This window comes from Chiloscyllium punctatum, chromosome 25 (genome assembly GCF_047496795.1).
Source record: "Chiloscyllium punctatum isolate Juve2018m chromosome 25, sChiPun1.3, whole genome shotgun sequence".
In the NCBI taxonomy this organism is placed as follows: domain Eukaryota; kingdom Metazoa; phylum Chordata; class Chondrichthyes; order Orectolobiformes; family Hemiscylliidae; genus Chiloscyllium; species Chiloscyllium punctatum.
Window position 1 is genome coordinate 14014677 of NC_092763.1, and position 17532 is coordinate 14032208.

A 17532-nucleotide genomic window follows, 5' to 3' on the forward strand; every position below is an offset into this window, starting at 1 on the left:
GTCTAAGCAAAAAGCTACCAGCATGCCATTCGGTAAAATGGTAAGTTTTACACTTCTTCCAAACTTCTGGGATCAGGCTGAGCTTCACCTGTCCCTATGTTTACAATGTCCAGCCTGGGTCTACATCTGGGACATCAGATTTGACTCACTGACACCTCCCACTGTTGTGCCCTCTTCGTTAGCTACACTGACTACTCCTTCACATCCTTGTCTTCCATATCTACTCTCTTCTAGAATGCATCCTGACTCACTTTAAGGACAAAAGGCAGGTACAGCAAATTGTATTGGTTAAAGGATTTTGTAAACAGCAAAGATTCTTCATAAGCTTCCCATTCCAGGAGCCATTTTGTATATGCTGGTTGCCAATTGCCCATCTGATCTCTCCTAATGTTGGAAGAGGTAGTATTTCCTCCTGAAGCCTTGACTAAAATCGTTAGCATCCAAGCAATACCTTCACTGTCTATTTGGCTTCTCTATTCCCTATCTTTAGGCTGTGTGTCTGTAGAAATCACCTTTTCTTTCATCTCTTCGAGCTCTGTTCCAAACTTGTGTCATGTCCAGAGAGCACAAAAATAAATCCTGAAAAAACTTCTATATTTTCATGTTTAAAATCTGTTATTTCCAATGGACAATCTTGCTAGACTCAAAATAGCCAAGGTTGGTCACATAATTGAAATTCCAGAAGCCTCTGAACCTCCTGTAATGTATAGACAGTCTGACTAAAGCTGACAGTGGACTCAGGAGATGATCTATTTCCCTTGTAGCCAGTTTTGGACAAAGGAAAACATCAAGATGCATGGTGCTACAATGAGTGCTCATGATTGTAGAGCTATCTTATCACATCAAAATGGCAACTCTAATGTGTGACGTAAAGCTGCATGGTTAGATAAGTGATTTTCCAAGTAACCCATTGACATGGGTCATCCATACATAAAATGCCTGCCTTTGTCAAAACGCACAAAATAATACTCATACAATATATAATAAAATATATAATTCAGAGATTCAAAGCTGTTTGACATCTAGAGGGAGAGCAGGTCTTCAGGATAAGATAGCATCTTGCCTTGGTCTCTCTATCTCTGTCACCAGGTTGCAGGTTGGAAAGAAGTCTTTTCATTGCCTGCAAAATGTGGGCTGCTCATTGAGGATTCTTAATGGACACTGAACTCTGGGAAGCTTTAACTCACATCAACTGATTTTTAATATCTGTGGATTTACAAAGCTTTTAATTTATAACCTATCTCCTTTCCTATATTGGCTTCCCTAATTTTCTGGTGTGTGTAGATGCAATAGTGAGACACCTTTTTGAGCTTGAATGTTTTATTAATAAACACTATCATTGATTTCATCTTAAAGGATTTTGGTGTGGGTTTATTTGAAAAATTGGGTTCTGAAAAACAGGATTTGAGGAATAACCTTTGGTCTACCTGAATGAGGAAAGAAGGAAAATTGGAATGAAATAAAATCAAACAATGCCTCCTGGCTCAAGTTTAAAATGGGATGAGCAAGCATAGTATCAATTAACATTCTCTGTCTGTGTCACTTATCTTTGAGTTCTACAGTTACTTTATTTGTGGTTTTATTGTCACATCAATAGCAATGGAATGCTCAAAATCTTCAAAGCATCTGACAATCTCATTAAAGCACATCGGGTATCCTTTAACAAGTTCTTCCCTATTTCTGATCAGAAAGTGCTTTTTGATGGGTGAACTCTTCAACCCTCGTGTCGCCTTGTGTGTCCATGGTTTCCTGAGATACATTACAGCTCTACGTGACTGCCATACCCCAGAATAGCAGGACCATCTGTTTTGATGCCATGGAAAATTCACTTGGCACTTTTCCCTCCTCATATCCCTTTGATTTGGATTGTTCCTAGCTGTTGGATCTCAGTTCTTCAATATGCCATTAGGACGACACCACATGGTTTCTGAGCATCTTTTCATGGATACCCTTCAAATTCAAATGTCCCGGAAAAATCTTCTGGTATAGTTTCAGCAGATAAGTTTACTCTGTAATCTGGTACAAAGTTTAATGTTTTAGATTTGTGGTGTAAACTCCTTTCTCACCCTTATTCTAATTATATGAATTTCTATTCTCTAGGAAGTACTGCATTCAGCGATTTCATGTATTGCATTGTTCCTAGGATATTATGTCCTCAAACTCATTGTCATCTTCCAGGATGTGGATGTTTGAATCCCTGTTACTTCTATTTCACTTTGTTGTTCCATATCTGACAACACACTTTGCACCTTCATTCCCACATTCCCAGAAACTTGCTTTCCACAGTCTCTGCAATTCTATCCAAACATTATATATTTCATTAGATATGCATCTAAGTCCTTAAAGTTACATTTTCTGGATTCATTTTCTAAATTAGTTATGCAATTATCAGCAGGCTTACCTGATTCCAATCTTCAGCCATGAATTTTCTATCTGTAGAACCAATAAGTTAACTTTGGGTGGAGATGAGTGCTGGGTGTTTCAATGATGTTGTATGGATTTCTGCTCTGTCTTCATTAAGGTCCCACCTGTTAAAAAAAAATCCCATTTATCCTACTTACAAAAGGATGTGAATTCCTTTTAGAAAGCAAATGAACATCAGTCTGCACTTCTGTTTAAATTTCTGAAATGCCATTACAATACCATCAACTTCCCAAATCCACATGGATTGGACTGTGTGTTTATTGCAGTGATAACCATTTCATATTCATACAATTCACTCTGTTTTACTCTCTCTCCCTGTGGCATTAATTCATATTGTTTTACTTAATTCAGCATCAAATATGTTTGAGTTGTTGGTTTTTATTAACAGAAACTGTGGTGTCATCAAATGATGTAATTTGGCTTCCAAAAGTCAGAAATGATCATATTCTAGGCTTAAAATGGTGGAGCTTCACTGAGTGCATAGCTTTCCATGTGGCTATTTGACTGATATGTTGATGCACTTTTCCTCAGCAAATGACTTCAGTGAGACAGTGAATGAGGCACCTTGAGATATATAGGGTGGCACAGTGGCACAGTGGTTAGCACTGCTGCCTCAGAGACCCAGGTTCAATTCCCGCCTCAGGCGACTCTCTGTGTGGAGTTTGCACATTCTCCCTGTGTCTGCGTGGGTTTGCTCCGGTTTTCTCCCACAATCCAAAGATGTACAGGATAGGTGAATTGGCCAGGCTAAATTACCTGTAGTGTTAGGTGAAGGGGTAAATGTAGGGGAATGGGTCTGGGTGGGTTATGCTTCGGCGGGTTGGTGTGGACTTGTTGGGCTGAAGGGCCTGTTTCCACACTGTTAGTAATCTAATCTAATATGGTCACATCACTATTAGTTCCTAGTTTTTAAATTAAAAATGTAACAACATAATGCACATTTTTTCAGGATTCATAATGAAGAGTTTATGCTAGAAATGTTGATTCTCCTGCTCCTTGGATGCTGTCTGACCTGCTGTGCTTTTCCAGCATCACACTTTCAACTCTGATTTCCAGCATCTGTAGTCCTCACTTTTTCCCACATTCTTTTCACTATCACCTGCTTTCACCCTTTCCCAAACTGCAGATGTTCTCGAACAGCAATAGTCTGGTGGTATTTCTACTGACTGCTAATCCAAAGACCCAGGTAATGTTCTGGGGACCCAGAATTGAATGGTAAAGTCATAAAGTCGTACAGCATGGAAACACATCCTTTGGTCAAACCAGTCCATATCGACCATAATCCCAAATAAAAGTAGTCCCATTTGCAAGCTCTTGGCCCATATCCTTCCAAGCATTTCTTATTCATGTATGTATCCAAATGTCTTTTAAATGTTGTAACTGTACCCGCACCCATTATTTCCTCTGAAAGTTTGTTTCACACACAGACTGCTCTGTGTAAAAAAAATGCCCCCATTTCTTTTTAAAATCTTTCGCCTCTCATCTTAAAAATATGTCTTGAAATTCCCCACCATAGGGAAAAGACACCTGTTATTCGCCTTATGTACACCCTTCATGATCTTATAAACCTCTATAAGATCACCCCTCAACCTCCGATGCTCCAGTGAAAGAAGTCCCTGTCTATCCAGCCTCTCCTCATAACTCAATCCCTCCATCCCCGGCAAAATCCTGGTAAATCACTTCTGAATTCTCTCCAGCTTTATAATATCCTTCTGAGAACATCTGTCATGGCAGATCGTGAATTTTGAATTAAAACGAAAACTGGAATTAAGTGTCTAATGATGACCGTGAATCCATTGTCGATGGTCAGAAAAATTGAACTGTTTCATTAATGGCCTTTAGGGAAAGAATCTGCCATCTTTACCTGGTCTGGCCTACATGTGGCTTTACACCCACAGCAAAATGGTTGACTCTTAACTGCTCTCTGGGCAATTAGAATGGACAATAAATGTTGGCCTCGCCACTGATGCTCATATCCTGTGAAGGAATGAAAACAACCTGGCTGTTCATCTGTCTAATGTCAATGATGACTCCAACCTGTTGGCAATGACTTCAAGTGAATGGCACACTTGCATCACCAAACACCCAGCCAAGTTCAGGTCAAACCCAAACTCAATGGCTTAGAAATTTAGTCTCAAGTCACTGGCTGCCTTGGGGTAAACTAACTGTCACAATGGAGAACTAAAACAAATATTGAAACCTCAACCTGCACTTTGAATGGCCTAAACAACTGCTCGTGATGTGGGTTAAGGATGCCTCCAGTTTGTCTTTATTCAATAGGGTAGGTTGGCCTTCCAGCTAGAAATGTGCTGGTATTTCCTGTCTGCCATCTTGGGGCCTTGACAGCCTATGTAATGCCTCAAAAGGACCCAATGTTTGACCTGCAATCTGTTAGGACAGAAATAAATGGTGTAATATCATAATGGTGATGCACTATCTGATATTGACATCAATTTCTTTCTTAACTGGAGTGCTGTTTATTGTTTGAAATAAAATTTGCTCTGTTAAAAAATACCCATGACCTTTTGAAGCAGTACAGTAGAATCCTGTTTGATGAACTGTCACCATCAGTAACTGGAAACATTTCACATTTAATATTTAATTATAGCAATATTGTATGTGCCAGATTATAAATAGTGGATCACAGCAGTTGTGTCCCATATATTACGCAGCAAAACGTCAGATGACTCATAAGCACCATAAAGCAACTATGTTGGATGTAAGTGGTTAATTTTCCATAAAATATTGGTCCTCATGAAATTACCCAGATATGAAATATATTATTTTTCCTCTGTTAGCTGGTCAACATTTTCATGCACTGTTGCCCTTTGTACATGTAACCACGAGTCACTGCTACTACTATTCACATTCTTTGGTGCTTGGATGGCAAATATCTTCCATTTATTAAAAAGGGCTTGCAGTTCAGAACATGTACCCATAAATGGATACACTTGAAAGTGCTTTGAAAGCAGAATGACTGATGAGGAGGTTAAACTTTATGCTTCCCAGACTATCATAAAATTGCAGTAGGAAATGTACGAATACACAAGAATTGCCAGTTGACATAAGACCAAGGTCAAACCATTTTGTCTTTTCCCATTCTGGTCCTACCCATTATAATTGTTCTCAACCAATTAGTCTAGAATATACCGAATCTGTAAAGCAGTTAATGCCTCTTGCTTTGAAAACCAGCAATTTAAAGTCTCAATTTTCTTCTTAAGAATCCAACACATTCTGTAATTGTTTTTCCGGTGTCAGGGGCACTGTATCTCAAAATGCTATACACAATTTGACTCAGTCAATAACAACAGATTCCATAATCACCTAAGGTACACCTGTTCCATAAATTGACCATTTGCTTCCTGAAGTATTGATCTTGACATTAATGTCCCTCATGATGTATGAGAGTGGATCATGGGAATTGGGGAACGTGTAAAGACTTAATATTCCTAACACATGAGCATGTGCCAGCCACCTTGCTGCACTGGCAGATGCCATGGTGATCAATTGTCCCACTAAGGAGAATTGGGTCTCTTAATTAGCAGGCTCATAATTTCAGTCAAAGACTAGGAAAGCACAATTTGGTCCTCATTGTGTGCAAGATGATTCAAACAATTTTACAGTCTTTTTTTAAAGTCTCCATAAACTACTGCAAATATTATCGTTACCTTGGAGAACTCTTAAACACTTCAGATCATTAAAGCGCGAACACTGTGTATATCTCCCTAAAGTGCCAAGGGAAACATTTGACCTGTGAGGTGTATGTAGGTGACATTCCAACAAAACAGGGCTTTAGGCATCAAAGCTTTCTTGAAGCAGAGACCAAAGGCAGCTGATGATAATGCATCATCTATTTGGTGTGAAAGCCCTAGACCAATTTATACACTTGCAGATATTCAGAGCACTCAGGTATGTAGCTTGGCAGATATGACAAGGAAATATGGGACCATCAGGCTTCCTGACCTGTTTTTGCAATGCTAAAGATGACAAAATAAATTATTTGGTTTGTGCTTTCAGAGAAAATAAAGACAGGTACACAGAATTCATTGCTGCAGAAACTAACACATGCAGACATACCAGAGAACAGGGTATTGTGATGATGTCATTGGACTAGTAATCCAAAGGCACACATTAATGCTGTTGGGATATAATCTCACTGGTAAATTTGGGATCAGTTAACAAATTTGGAATTGAAAGCTTGGCTAATAGTCACCATGAAACTGTCATCAACTGTTGTAAAAATCCATCTTTAGAGATGTCCTTTAGAGAAGGAAATGTGCCATTCTTACCCTGTCTGGCCTATATGTGAATTCAGATGCACGCCAATGTGTTTGGCTTTTAATTGCCTGGCAAGCCATTCAGTTCAAGAATAATTAAGGATGAGCAACAACTGGTAACCTTGCCAGTGATGCCAACATCTCAGGAAAGACTAAAAGGAACTTGTTGAATTAAAAATTTACTGAAACAGTAAGTTATTAGTCCACAATCTTGAATTACTGTTCTCTGCTGTTAGACCCTTAAAACCTCTAAGTAAATGCGGGTTGGAGGAACATTCATTGGCAGTTCCAATAAGGAGGCATATAAAACTTGAAACATTAACTGTTTCACTCTCCATGGTTACTGCTGAGTTTTTCCAGCACTTTTGGTCTAATTCATCGACAACCCCAGTTTCTGTGCTGATCTGCACCAACGGTACACTGACAATAAAACAATGTGAGAAAGTCCTGCTTATGGGGAAAATAGGAAACTCATAATAAAATTGCCAATAAATGTGTCTATGCTGAAGATCAGATGAATATTGAGCTTAAGATTAAATACCCTTCTGATTTGCCACAGCACACATCAGTACAGTCTTTTGTTGAACTCATTTCTCCCCATACAGTTGGACACAATTTGATGAACGAAACCAAAATAAATTCACCCAAGAAAGCCCTTCATTTAAGTTTATTTCAGAAATGAATTGTAAACATGGAGTGTCAATAATTCCTGCTTTTAGTAAACTTTCACAGAAATATTCCTTTAAAGCCTTCAGGCTGCCTGTCTAGTTGAGCAAGGTTTGCTCATTCTTGACTAAGGGGTTTGTTCTGTGTTCCAATGATAACGTTAAGATTTCAACTCTTTCACAGCATCTGAAAAGGGATTTCTTTTAAACCAGGAAGTGTGGAGTGCTTTAGGTACTAATTAGAATTAAAAATCAACAGAAAGTGAAATGGTTGGGTAACCAGCTCGAACATCCTTCTTTCTGATTTTATTGGAGAGTATTATGTAGCATGGAAACAACCAGCTCGGGAGAGACAGGTTGCAAATGAACATATGTACAAGGCTCATTTAGAGCAAAATTAGTTTGCATTTTTGAACTGAACAATCTTCCTGGTCTTACTGGAACTTGTCTGTGAATACAAGCAATGTACACAGGGGCAATTAGAGGGACTGAAATATTCCCAGGGAACGATGGCAATAAATACTCTGTCATTCAAAGTTACATTCTTAGTTGCTTGTGGAAATGTACTTTCGGTTCACTGTAATTTTGAGACGTTACCCTAGACTCCTTCTTCAACACTCCAGAGGGTTTATTGACACGCTGGAGATATGATCTATCGGATCAGATTGGTATCACTAACATTATATTCGACTGAGAAGCCAAAGACCGGTAATTGAATGTGCAGCAGCCGACTGCTTGCAGACTTGCCGATCTTCAGGAGAGAGGGGAACACCAGACCTGATTGAACAAGAGGACCCACAGAGCACAGCCTCTTTGAAGGATTCGGAGAAGGTGAAGGAAGTTGATAAGGGCACCACACTACCCAGGTCAGCACAATAACTAGCAGGGCTGACTGGAGTGATCTACAGAGAGCTGGTATGGATGTGATGAGCTGAATGGCCTTATTCTGGCCTTATTCTGTCTCATTCTGACATTGACACTGTTGACCAGGTGCCCTGGCTAATACTAGGTTCACTTAGATTCCACCATTGCACCCCACAACCTGATGTGAGGAACACTCATGGCCCACTTTGTGTCATGAACACAAAGTATTCCTGCCAACAACCAAGTCTCTTTTCATGTACCTGTCCTCTTGTCAGAATTTGATATCCAAAATGAAACAGTCAAAAAAGTAACCCCGTAATATGGAACTCAGAATGGAAGACATGGGGAAGTGATACAAGAGATAATACTTACCTGCATCCAACGAAGAATAGAAACTTACTAATGTGTAAGACACTCATATGATACATATGTATATAATATGGATATATATATATATATATATATATATATACACACACACATATAGTTGTTGTATGTTTAAAGTTGATTAGCGTGTACATTTTAGGTGTATACGCTAATAAACTTTAAACATTCAATCTGTTTGGTCAACACCTCTGTGCGGTGCAATGGTTTTTCACAGCTGGAATCAGGCTGCTCAGCTCCCACCACTGAATTAGGGAGAAATTGAGGGTGTGGTTTGAGGGAACCAGCAGACAAGAATTGAATACTTAGTCAGTGTTTTGAATGAAGTCCCCACTTCAAATGTTCTTGCCTGTTAGCTTTTCCCTGAAACCAGCCCCACTTCACTGCTACTGTTGTGTCTGAGGACATTTGCTTTCAGACCAATGGGTGAGCATACACCTAGATCTCAATGTTATTTATTTATCACTGATACTCTGGCTACTAACTAGCAATGTCAGAGGTTCTTGTACTTGTGCAGTCAGCTAATACTGTGGCTGTTTGTGTTTGTGCAACTGTTCCTGACACCTTTCTAAATGACAGTGGGAGATTGGAGTGGTATCAAATTCACTGCAACCGATAGAAAAACAAAATTGTCCAAAAGCAATGTGATGGAATTCCATTGCAATGAAATTTCATGGTTACTCCTCTTTAAGCTGGATCCAATGAATTAAGCTTTTGTGCAGGCATGTGCAACCCAACTTCATTGTTATTCTTCACCCCAGGGTTGTTGTTTCAAGTCCCACCTTAATTCTTCAACATTTGAGGGAAAATACCTTTTTATTGATTTTGATTTCACCAAAAGGGGTGTTTAACCAAGTTTAAGCAATGAGAAATTGAGAATTTCAGCCTCAGAAATGTCCTTATCGCATATCATTATCACTTACTGAATTGTTCGTAGCATATTTTACAGATGCAAAAGATGATAAATGATCAGTGAATTAGATGCAAGAGCTTACAAATGGACAAGGACAGCACTGGCCTAAAATCAGCAAACTGATCTATATTGTTAGTCTGTATCAAACCAATCTGTTTGATTTTATGCACGCAGCTGACTTGAAACTCAGATTACAACTGCACATTTGCTCCCGAACATATAGCCATCATTCATCTTAATTCAAGACAACAAAAGATTGCAAGCTTATGTTCAAGGATTGTATTCATCTGCTTGACTGTTGTGCTTGATGATCCATGTAGTTCACTACTCAATGCTTGGACAATGCCTAGAAGAAGACATCAATGCATTGGCTTGTAACAGGAATCCACTAGTGCTTAAGACAGACTCCTCCAATTTCTGTACGAGTGAAGACCATGTGCTTGGAGCAACTATCGGTTCATTACATCTCCTCTGTTGTTTTTCAAGAAATACTGCTGAATGCAGTATTTGTACTCAGTAGAGCAGAGCTTAGAGAGGGTTACATCTTTTAACACAAATTCCCCTCTGCTGCCCCAACTTCATCATCTCTGATTTTGCTCATATGTGAAGTATACATCACATTAAAAAAAAGGTCAGTTACTTGCACAATCATTCACACTGATTTGTGGGTATCTGAGTCACCCTGCATGAGTCTTGTGATGGTGCATGCTCAGTGAGACTGAGTATCTTTGAAGAACTATTGCTGACAATCTCTGTTAAATCTTTTCCAAGTGCAAGTGTCCGAGAGAAGATAAAAGACATGGATGAGCACTGTCATGGTATGAGTTTATATAAAGTATCATTATGATTCACTTGGTGATGATTTCAAGTCAATACAACTGAACGTTATACAACACAGAGTCACAAAGTCATAGAGTTGTACAGCACCCTTCGGTCTAACTCGTCCATACCTAGCAGATGTCCTAAATAAATCTAGTCCTATTTGCAATCATTTGGCACTTTCCTTCCAAACACTTCCTATTCATACACCCGTCCAAATGCCTTTTAAATGTTATAAGTGTACCAACCTTCAACACTTCCTCTGGTAGCTTATTCCATATACTCTCCACTCTCCGCGTGAAAACGTTGCCCCTTAAGACCTTTCATATTTTTTCCCTCTCACCCTAAACCTATGCCCTCTGGTTTTAAAATCCCCTACCCTGGGAAATAGACCTCAGCTACTCACCCGATCCATGCCTCATATGATTTTATAAACGTATATAAGGTCACCCCTCAGCCTCCGATGCTCCAGGGAAAGCAGTCGCATCCTATTCAGCATCTCCCTATAGCTCAGACCTTCCAACTCTGGTAACATCCTTATGAACCTTTTCTACATTCTTTTAGGTTCCACAACATCTTTTCTATAGCATGGAGAGCATAATTGCACACAATATTCCAAAAGTGGCCAAACCAATGTCCTGTACAGCCAAAACATGACCTCCCAACTTCTAAACTCAATGCACAGACCAATAAAGGCCAACACACCAAGCACCTTCTTCACCACCCTGTCTACCTGCGACTCCACTTTCGAAGAACAATGCACCTGAACCTTTGTTCAGCAATACTCCCAGGACCCTAACATTAAGTGTATAAGTCCTGCCCTGATTTGCCTTTCCAAAATGCAGCATCTCACATCTATCTAAATTAAACTCCATCTGCCACTCCTCAGCCCATCGGCCCATCTGATCAAGATTCCATTGTACTCTAAGATAACCACCTTCGCTGTCCACTACACCTTCAACTTTGGTATTATCTGCAAACTTACCAGCCATTCCTCCTATATTCACAATCCTTATATAAATGACAAAAAACAGTTGTCTCAGCATCGACACATGCAGCACACCGCTGGTACAGGCCACAGTCTGAAAAACAGCCCTTCACCACCACCCTCCGTCTCCAATCTTCAAGCCAATTTTATATCCAAGTGGTTAGCTCTCTCTGGATTCAATGTGATCTAACCTTGCAAACCAGGCTACCATGACAACCCTTGTCGAATGTGACATATAACTCTTTGATATTTAATTCTGTCAGTGCAGCCAGGGATTCTCCATCTCTGACAGTCAGGTGCTACACTGATCCCCAGAAACTCCTCCTTTCCAATTTCAAAAATTACAAATATATTTTCTGGTTATTGAAAGTCTCAAGGGGTATGGGAATTATGTGAGAAAATGGTGTTCAGATAGAAAATCAGAAAATGATCTCGATGGGCTGAATGGCCTCTTTATGCTCTTCTACCCATGTTCTGTCCCAGCTTTACTGCCTCTCTCTGTGATCTGTGCTAAGAGGGAAAGCACAACCCTCTTGACAATGGTGACTGTTTTCCTGATGAACTGACAGCATTCGTAGAGGGATAACTCCAGTGGTATGAAATCCTGAAAGGATGAAGGTTAGTGCGGGCAATGAAGGGTGTGGGCAAGTTGTGACAAGGTAAACTTCAAAACTTCAATAACTTCATGGATTGAAAGAATCGGCAGTAACTATATGTCTGGAATAAACTGCTTCTCGAGATGAAAGGTCAAGGAGAAACTGTTGGAAAAGAATTCAAAGCAACGTGTGAATTAACCATCCCTGGGAATAAGCTGTTACCTCGGAGGGAGGAAATGACAACTGCTTGATAACCTGCTGCCTCGTGATAAATGGACAATTAAGACTACATACAAAAGTAATGTTCTGAAGTAAAGGGGTTAATTGCAGAAAGAGCTGTGTTTCAAACAGACAGTGAACTCCGAATGTAGCAACGAACAGGAGAGCTACTTCCGAATGGAGGGCAAGTCACAGAGTCTCCAGAAATGTAATCAATGTTTGGGTTGAAAGAACCTATTGAAATATCAATAATGTCACACTACAGTTTTGCAAGAGAGAACATTGTACAAGAATCCAATACCAGAACAATTCAGAGCTTCAAAGACCAACCCCTGGACTCTTCCAGAGTCAGACCCTGTTAGTATGGCCAAATTCCACCATTTTATGAGGTAATAGACAAGTTGAGTTGTGAGGTTTAACTTGCTTACTTGAGTGGTCTTACTTGAGGGTTGCTATGTGCAATAAAATTTAAATCATTGTTTCAGTATTTTATCGTCTGTGAGATTTCTGAATAAGTAGCCGAATTGGGGTCACTTGCAGTAATTTACCCATGACAAAGTGCACAGACAGAGACAGATGGGTGTACCTGCGAGGGAAGTGCCTGACGTGTTGGAGCAGCTTGACAAGATGGAGTGAGGGAGTTGCAGAGATGTGCACAGCAGCGTGTAGATAAATGTGACATTGATTTGTCCTGAATTGTTTGGGTCAGCAAACCACTTGCAGGATGGAAAGCAGGAGTGGTCTATACCCTCAAATGAGATAACTGGACAATCCTGGGCAAGACATAACCTGACTGGTGCCTATACATCTCTCAGGACACATTAGCCCCATCCTCCACAGCACTAACTGTGACCAACTCCCTAACTGCAGGGGCACATAATCCCTGGTTGAGATCACCCTGACTGGACACTGATCGTAGTCAATTCAATTAATTGTTACGGGAGTCTGTCTTGATTTATAGTGCAGGGACGGCCTGACTGATAGCTGCCTCAATGAACTTCATTGAGGACAATTGCCCTAAGGCTTTGAGACATGACTGCTTGCCTGCTCCACATGAAGTGTGTTTACCACATAAGCTACTGTCACATGGAGGAAGTGTCAGAATGACGTAGCACACTGCCCTATGCCCCCATGAGCTAGGACTGCTGAGCAGCAAAGCAAGCTGCATGTTCTTGGGACAGTGCTAATTATCACGGCAAGGCAGGAATGCTGCGAGCATGCAGGTTGGTGCTAAGTGAATGAACCCTAAGACAGCAAGTCAGCATCCCTGAAAGGCTACCTCATCCAGTTCGCAAAGTGTGCGAAGTTTCCGTGCTGCAGCCTCTCAATATCAGTTGCTGGTGCACCCTGCAATTCTTCTCTGTGCTTCCAGAGTTCACTGCTGGGGAACAGTAGAAGTGCTACGATGGCTTCGCATTTGCCAGATGCCAATGTGCCTGGAGGAGGGCTGGGTGTGCCTGGCACCCCTGGATGATACATTGGCCTGTGGTTTTGTCATAGAGATCACTCGGAGCAATCGGTAAGCTGAATCCATTGGAACAGGCTTTGGTTCCCTTGTCGGGTTTCCCAACGTTGAACTTATTTGGCGAGCTTGGTAAGGGGTATTGTGGGGGGGAGGGGGTGCATGGGTGGGGCATTTGGGCTGAATATTAACATGTTTAACATGCATTAATCCCCAGCAATTCATATCCCATATTGCCTATTGAGAATCTCATCACACAAGTGGAGCGAGATTATCTTACCATTGCTGTGGGCCTCACTGAACTCTGTGTCTACTTCTTGCTGTGGTCCACATTGCTGCCCTTATAAAATTCAGCGTGAAGGCTGTCCATTCCACCAATGAATCCTGGTTGACAGGTGGCTGGCCATGGGGGTGAGGGAGGTGGGGGGGTGGGTGGTAGTTAGGGGAATCCCCTTTTCAAACCCCTTGTACCCATTGGAGGCTTCTTAATCCCTCTTTCCCTTAGCATTACCCACACCCCCACTTACCCAGTCCCACCCATTTGTCCCAGCCTGCCCTGCCCTCCTGACCTTAACCTTTGTTCAGGCTCTAACACAGTTCTTCCCTCTGGGACTCATTGGGATATCAGCAATGGCAACTGCTCCCTGTGGTGGTGATGGCGCTGCTGCTGCTGCTGCCCATTGCTGGGTCCAGAGAGAAGAGGCTCCCTCTCCAATGGCAGTGACAATCTCAACTCCAACTGTTTGGTATCGCAGTGACCAATGAAGGTTGCAGAGGAACCAGCCAAACAGAGGTGGGCTCACTCTGCTTTTACACCAGGAGAGGTTTGAAAGTGCAAAATCTACCCCATATTCATCCTTTTCTTTGTACAATCACAGAAAATAGGAGCAGGAGTAGGGCATTTCATCCTTCAAGTCTACTCCATTCAATCTGATCGTGGTTGATCATCCAACTCAGTACCTGTTCCTACATTCTCCTCACACTCCTTGATCCCTTTAGCCATTTCGATCTCCTCCTTGAAAACAATCAATGTATTGTCCTCATCTGCTTTCTGTGGCAGAGAATTCCACAGGCTCACCACTCTCCAAATGAAGACATTTCTCCTCAGTGCCTTATTGAATATACGGTACGTTTTCAAAGAAAACTCTTGGCTATGTACTGAAATGTTGTAAAATACAGGGCTATACACACCAGGTGATGGAAAATAGGGCTAAGTTGGATTGATCTTTTATGACTGGCAGGCACAATGGGCAGAATGGCCTTCTGGTTATATATTTCCTATGTTTTAATTACCCTAATGCTGTGACTATTTCTGAATTATTGCTGTTAAAATCTGGGGTTAACTATTCCTTTCAGTACCTGTTAAGAAGAATACAATGCTATAAGTGAACCCTTTCCTGAGCTGCTCTGAGATTACTTTTTTTTTAGAATCAACAATCCATTTAGAATTTACTACAACTTACGTGCAGAGGAAATCCATATTTTGATACTTCCTTAGTGAGCCAAAGCAGCCTTTCTTTGTTACATGAATCACAAAGATTCATGGAAAATGTAATAATGCTCATCTGTGACAAGATGCCATTACATGGACTGCTGCAGCACACTTTTCACGTTCATTTTATATCTTTAGCTCAATCAATAAAATAATACTTCTTGAGCTGTGATGCCTGTCAACCTTAACTCATGCCCAAACCACATCATGTCACTTAGTTCAGTTAGGTACTTTTGTCACAAAGGTTGTAGGTTCAAGCCATACTCTAGCATTTAAGCACATTGTCTAAACTGAGACATCATTGTGTTACTGAGAGAGTGCGGCACAGTTGGAAACGCATCCTTTATCTGCCATTTCAAGTAGATGTTGAAGAATCACTCAACTATTCAAACAGACAAGTAGTTATTCTCATATCCCGGAAAACATTCCTGATCTTTTTCATTCACCGGACGTGGGCTGTGCCAGCAAATATTGCTTGTTGCTCTTGAGAAGGTGGGAGTGAGATGCCTTCTTGGACTGCTGCAGTCCATGTGCCATAGGTAGACCCACAATGTCATCAAGCAGGGATTACCAGGATTCTGACCCAGTGACCCCTCCCTCAACCAACACGACCAAAACCGATTAATGGTTCTTTGTGGAATCTTGCTGTGCTCAAAATGGCTGCTGCATTCACCAATTACTTCACAGTATGCTGTATCTGACATAAGGTGCATTGAAATATTTCTATTTGGCAAAATACAGCACAGTACAAATGCAAGTTCTTCACAGTTGATGATAAAGAAGCCATTATAATCTCAGCCAAGATTAGAAACACATCATTGCCTCTTATCAAAAGCTACAGGTACACCAATGTTTTCATTATCTGCACTTTGGTTACAAGTCAATGTCTTCAGAGTCAATAATCATAGTTAAGAAATGATTTTAACCATTTGAGCATTTTATCAAAAACATGATAGAGTGAAACAACATAAATAAATCCTACCATATAAACAGGTTACACATTACTACTAGAGCAGATTACTGCAACATGACAAAAACTGTTTAGATAGAAAAAAGACAGGTCGACAATTTTTAAAAAGCATTAAGTTTTAAAAAATCACAACTTGTCTGCTGCACATATAATATAGGTTATCTGAATAAAACATCTGGGTGAAGTGCAGAGGGCTCACATTTTGTGCTTAGCTGGAGGTATTTTTGGAACTACACAAGAATCAAGCAGTTTGACATCTTCCCAGCTTTAGTTAAATCTGGCTCAAATCTTATTCTACCTTTTTGTGGTGCAGGGGTGTAGGATATCTTCAAACTTTCCAAGATCAAATGCATTCAAAAATACATACTTGCAATAATTTTTTAAATTACTTCACATCCATTAACCTACTGTCCTTAATCAAAGCTCCTCATATTAGCCTCTATTCCTCTCAGTTTTTCTTATACATAGTGGCAAATCTTCAATCCATAACTCTCTGCATATTTTACACAGGCTTTGGGATGCAGCACATTTGACAAGTTTTTAACTCGATGCATTTACCTGAACACATTATGAGCTGAGAATCCAGGTACCGAGGCAATCCTCACCTTGACTTTCCTCAATTGAGCCAGAGACAGCTGGAATCACTGCTTATTTCTTTAATCCCTTCATAACAGCCAGTCTGAATAAAGCGCAATGATGAAGCTAGCAGCTAGTCACAGATCTAACCTTCATGCATTACTGCTTTCTTGTTGAACATCTTTAGCAGATAGGGGGCTCTGTAACAAAAGATGGAATGGACTTCAGATTCCTGAAACAGGATCGAGGTTCCAGGAGGACTCTGCAGGTCATTTGTATGGAGGAGTGATAATCCCCCATGCAGACAACTGCATTAAAGTAAGTATATGCAGATTCAGAGCAATGATGGCTTAACATACCAGGTTTAAAGTGTATTATATATTAACATTTTATCTGTGCATTAAATACAGATTTAAAATACAGTTTGCAACTCAGCCTTCAGTTTGAAATTGATCATGTACAGGTTTTTTATTTCTAAATTCAGTATCTACATTAAATTTCATACATATTTTTCAAATTCTGAGAGGAACAGGAAAAAAAATTCAAGCATCAGAAATTTGAAAGCAGTGATTTGCCGACAGTGTCCCAAAGAGGCGACTGCCACAGACAACTCTCAAGAGTCTCTGTTCCATAGCAACTTGCATTTATTTAACACCGTTAGGGTAGAAAAGTGTCCTGAGGACTTTCACAAAAGATAGGATTTCTACTTTAAGGAGATGAGTTATGAGAATCAAAAGAATTGTTTTAAGGAATATTTTAATAGCGAAGAGGGATATAGCAATGTGAACAGTTCAGGGTGGAAAATCAATAGCTTCACAAAATAAAGTGTAGAGAAACTTACTCATTGCTGGATTAATTTTTTGCCATCCTGGACTTTGCCATT

General features: G+C 40.3%; 1 protein-coding gene across 1 annotated transcript in view; it reads right to left on the reverse strand.

The window, feature by feature from the left end:
• LOC140495641 (5-hydroxytryptamine receptor 2A-like) overlaps positions 1-16780 on the reverse strand; it is a 282481-nt gene extending 265701 nt beyond the window's left edge. Inside the window, exons 1-2 of the mRNA XM_072594633.1 lie at positions 16632-16780; positions 2402-2528 (exon numbers count right to left, since the gene is read on the reverse strand). The gene's annotated coding sequence lies outside the window, so the exon portion shown is untranslated. The remainder of the gene's footprint in view (positions 1-2401; positions 2529-16631) is intronic.
• Positions 16781-17532: the final 752 nt, after the last annotated feature.